Source organism: Xiphophorus hellerii, chromosome 23 (genome assembly GCF_003331165.1).
Source record: "Xiphophorus hellerii strain 12219 chromosome 23, Xiphophorus_hellerii-4.1, whole genome shotgun sequence".
NCBI classification, from domain to species: domain Eukaryota; kingdom Metazoa; phylum Chordata; class Actinopteri; order Cyprinodontiformes; family Poeciliidae; genus Xiphophorus; species Xiphophorus hellerii.
In genome coordinates this window covers 14,384,938-14,390,450 of record NC_045694.1, presented here as the reverse complement: position 1 = coordinate 14,390,450, position 5,513 = coordinate 14,384,938, and positions in this window count along the sequence as shown.

Below are 5,513 nucleotides of genomic sequence, written 5' to 3'. Positions count from 1 at the left end.
GGCATGCTTTAGCTTCCCCACATTTACCACATCTGATCAGTGTGGTGTGCATTTGTACTATAACAAAGCTGATTAAACTACTGTCACTGTAATGTTGCTAAAATTACCAGCAAATGTTCAAAAAAGCATGCATCCCTTTATATCCATATCTAAAATGTACTTTTAAAAAAATTTTCAAATTAAAATAGGAAATTTGTATTAATTACACAAAATTTAATACATTTCATGCTTTTATTTCTGTTACTGTTACTGATGTAGCTTATTGCTAACGAAAACTGAGCAAAGTTGAAGTCTTGATTAAGATCAGTAAAATGAATTTAACATGATTTTTAATCATTCATTTAACAGGAACAGAGACCACAGCTGATCTGACAGCCGTCCAACACATATCAACTGGATCACAAAGCTGTCACTGTCAAGGCTACTTGCAGTTCAAGGACAACTGTAGATAAGCATATTAGTAGAAAGTTGAGTGGAAGGAAAAAGTTTGGTTTACAAACAAGGTGCAATAAACACAGCGTTGAAAGAATGTTAAGAAAACTCTTTTCAAGAGTTTAGCTTAGATATATGAGGCAGACTGTGCCATGTAGCGTATTGTATATTAAGCTCAACAGTAGGCCAACATGGCTTTAATTTAATAATTCTCACATTCTGTAAGTATTTGGGTTTTGTTTTAGTTTGACCCTTTTTCTTGTGGGTTGTTTATATGTTCATAGTGTATCCATATTGTGTTCATTTTTATGTGTTCATTATTGTCTAGAGCAGAGGTCTGCAGCCTGCAGCAAGAGGCTCTTTGGTCCTTCCAAAATGGCTCTTACTAACTTTGGCTAAAAAACATATAACAAAAGCAGGTTTTAACAGTTTCTCAGTTTTATCAAGGAATAATTTGACTCAGTTTCCACTACAGAGTGATACTAAAATGAACAGCAACATAATTTAATTTTAGTTTTCTATTTGGAAAATTTGTTTTTTGTTTTATTTTCTGGACACAGTATTCTAAAATAAAAAATATCAACCTCCTGTATACAAAAATGCACAAGTTTGTTTTTCTTTATTTTAATATGTAAAAATAGAAATTTGATGGCGTTTCTTTAAAAATGACAGCACATTCCCGGCTCTATGAGTTTTATTTGGCTTCACTGAGGACAGAAATGGCTCTTTGGACTGTAAAGGTTGCAGACCCCTGATCTATAAATCACTTTAATAGTTCATTGTTCATGTTTTGTTTCTTAATATTATTCTTGTCTTCTGTACCTCGTGCATTTGAATTTACATTCCTTTGATTAGAGGAATCAAAAGAATCTGAAAGGATAATTATTAATATCCTTTCAGCTTCCTGCTTTCCCTCAGCCTGCCAGCTTTGCCTTCTGTCACAGCTGCACCCTCTTACTAATCAGCCAACCACATGTTTCTTGCTCAGCAATTATACTCCTAGTAGTCACTGATTTCCTAAGAATACAAAATTATTTCTATGGAAATGTTTAAGTTTCAGTAAGTTTGTAGCTTACCAGAGAACATCACAATACACCACAAATGTTTCTGAAGAAATTCAGCTTCCGCTTTCTTCTTCTTCTAATTGGTATTAGCAGAAATGGACAATTAACGCTGAGGTGTTACACTTGATTCACTTGGGTGGCAGTAAACAGTTGGAAGGATGTGGCTTTACCAGAAAATCTTATTCAAATATTTCCAGTTGTAAAGATGCTGGTCTGAAGAATTTAGGCTCTGTTGTCATCTGTTCGTTTCTTTTTTGGTGCAACTCTTAACTTTCCAAGCATGATCAGTCGATGAGGCGATGCTTCAGGGACTCTGGTTTGTGAATTTGGACCTGATTTCCACACTGAGCTGTTTAACCAGAGGTTGAGAAAAATTCTTCTTCTCTAAGTGCTGTTTGGCATGAAATAAAATCATGAAAAATAATGTGAGGAAGCTGTTCAAAATGCCTTTCATCACTTCCTGCATCAGCAATGTGGTAGATGTCAAAATTTCATTTTATCTGCCTCCTACTGCTCTTTAAAGTTAAATGCTGACGTGTTGTTTTCAGGAAACCAAACTCTGTAACTGAAAGAGTACTTTTAGAATTTGCAACAAATGAGCTTTCAGCATAAAAGATGAATCATTCTTGTATTTTTTATGTTTTCCGATTAGAAAGACTCGAAGTGGTTCATGACTGATTCTCCGACTTTCCACAGTGATGACACCAGTTAACTTTAAAAAAACCCTAGAAATAGAAACTTTGTAGTTTCACATGAAATTCAACAGCATACAAAAAAAAGGACTTGTGATAAATGTGGAAATTACATAACAAGATCCTGATGAAATCTAATAGACGTGAATCATAAGCTTGTATTCATTCAGGTCATTGATAGAGAATGCAGAAAATAGTGGCATGTTGAGGTCACCGAGTCCAGATGCTACATTGCAACCAGATGTTTGAGAGGCATGCCGGGATAAACATGTGGAGCTGAACAATGCTACAGGGATTTTAACTAAACTCATGTGGTCTGGTCAAATGAGACTAAGAATGAGAATTTAAAAAAACACCTCATGGCCACTGTTAAGTACGTCGGAGGATCTGTAATGCTGTGGGTCTGTTTCTCTTCAAAAGACCATTGAAACATTGTTAGAAAGCATTGCATTGCAACCTCTAAATACCTGAATACAGTAAAATCTGGGTAAAAAAACAAACTGTGTAATTGCTGCTTCTTTGCTTCATAATGATGCACAACATTTGGCCAAATGCACGACCAAAAGAGAGATAGTTCCTGGATAATGGAAAATACAATAAAGCAACGACAGCAGGAGAGTCTATAAGCATTATGCTGCGGATGTGCATTTTAAGAAAATGTATATATTTTTCTTAACGTAGGATTTTTTTTTCCAGCCACAGAATGAATTTAAGGTTGTTTTTTTCTCATTTTCTTCAGTGTGATATAAAATATGAATTAGTACATCATTATTATGTGCCAGAAAACTAGCAAGACGCTATTTAACAGAGATAGGGTACTTTGTTAATTTCCTAAATATAAGTAATTTACTTGTTAAATTATAGATAAGCAGTAGCACAAATGTAATCGGCAGATTTTGTTTTGTTTTCACCTTGGACAACTTAAAATACAAAATCTTCAAAGAAAGGAATGACCCCTACTGGGCATTCAGGAGTATTACAGAAATCTGACAGTTTTTTTTTTTTTTAATTTGTTAGGAAAAATCTAGGCCTGCAGCTTAAAAACAACACTCATATAGAGTATTTATTTTTTAAAATTAAGAATACATGTACTTGTTCTGCATTCATAAGCGGAAACATATCTTTTTTGAAGAAAGACAAATAAAGTATAATATGAGAACTTCAGTAAAACTGTTTAGTGACAATTGCTCATTACTTTCTCTTAATTAAAAATGGACATGTTTTCTTGGCATTTTATCAACTGACTTCTTAAAATGATAAATGAACCTAAAAACAAATCAGTGGCATTTGAAACAGGAGACAATGCTTCACACTGACTATTAAAGGTCCCAAGCCTAACGTTTTAAACTCCACTAGCTACATTTTTAATCATGTTTAGCATTTTAAACTTTAATCTGCACCAACAGTTGACACATATAATTAATTATGTAAGGCAACAGAAGTTTCTTCAAAGTAGAGGAGGAAAGTGTAGAGTAGCAAAGGAACAATCGTTGAACTTTAAAGACACAGGCTTCAGAGAAGCTGATTTTATATGTTTGCTGTAAACTTTGTTGTCTGGGCTCCTTGTTCCTTACTTGTGAGTCGTGTACAATAGCCGCCTGTGTGTACATGAAGAGCTCTGCTTCCAGGAGCCGATGCACTGAGGCGTGCTCTCCACAAGTCAATAGGATTGGACGCCTGGGTGTGAAACGCTGAGGGGAACCAGAAGTTGAGGAAGGAATTAATGCCTGAATGAACTCAGCCATGTTACTGTGGTGGTAATGAGCAGATTATACATCTGAACGCACATCCATGCATCTGAAGTAGAGCAGAAGTTTGAATTAGTCTTTGGAAAAATGTTTAAGTTGTTCCTGAAAACAATTAGAGCACTTAACCTTTTCATTTTTTTTGTTGCAGCCTTATTTCCAAAGGGATTGCATTGACTTCTACAAGAGAAAAATCTGATAATTTAGTCATTTTATTAAAGACAGAAAACAAAAATCCCACATATTATACATATTGTATGTTTTCACAGCCTTTGACAATGGATTAAAACACTAAAACTTGAGCAATGTCCACTGATTCAAACTTGACTTGAGCCCACCTGTGGCATATTCAGGTGGCTGGACATGATGTGGAAAGTCTCACCTCTAGTTGTCTGTCGTCCTCACAGAGAACCAACGTTGCTGTGTGGAAAGAGGAGAATTTTCCAGAAGGACAACCATTTCTGCACCAATTCACCAATTAAGCCTGAATCGCAGAGTAGTCAGACGGAAGCGCTCGTCCTGGTAATAAGCGAATGACCTGGAGGTTTTCAAAGAGAAACTAAACTGTCTGGTTTGATGAACGGGAAACTGAACACTTTGGTCTGGATGCCAAACTTCATGGCTTCGTGTCTGGACGAAACCAGACAAGATCCAGCATCGTTTTATGGTAGAACCCAAAACTTTAACCCGAATGAACATTTCTGGTGATCTGAAACTTACAATGCGGTAATGCTCTACATGTAACCTAATGGACCAGGACAGGTTCTGGAAAGAACAGGTGGATGATCGACATTTGTGGCAAAGACGAGGCTTTAACTGCTACCAAAGCAGCTTAAACAAAGTATTTGTGACTGTGAAAATGTATGTTTTTCTTTGTTTTTGTTGGGTAAACTTTTCAAAATGTTCCACTTTCTCATTATGAAGTATTTTGTGAAGAATTTGGAAAAGAGAGCTACATTCAAAGGGAGGTATGCAAAATCAAACTTTCTTTTAGCTTTATATCATGTAACAAGGTTATTCCCTCATCAAAACATACCCAGAAAGTTGATATTGTGTGTTTCAGAAACTCTTGAATCTCCCAAGCAAGCCATTCGGATGTGCAAAATGCTTGGGGAGACTGAGTGAGGTCTTTTCCACAAGCTGGACCCTGGAGAGCTGAAGTCTCCAGGGTCCTCCAGACTAGCAGCAGCAGCAATTATCAAACACCAGGTGGAACTGTGAGTCTGTTGATCTTGTTATACAAGCTACTGAGTCCAATGCTCCTAAGAACGTTGCTTACGGCTTAATGGAGAAACATTGTGATGACGTGCAGAAGGCAGGAGTGTCGGAAAGAGGAGCTTCTTAAAGACACAGAGGCCAAATTTTAAGGCGTTAATTGCAAAGTCAAGTTTCTTTTAAGTCATGTTTGATATACACAGGATTTTTATAACAACTGTAGGTATATGATATAATGTAATATATTTACTTGATTGTGCTGGAAAATAAAAAAGGTGTGCATACTTTCCAGGTGCACTGTAGGTGTGGATAATAAACCTTCTCATCTGAATGACACATGAAAACAAAGAATTTACAACAGAAGA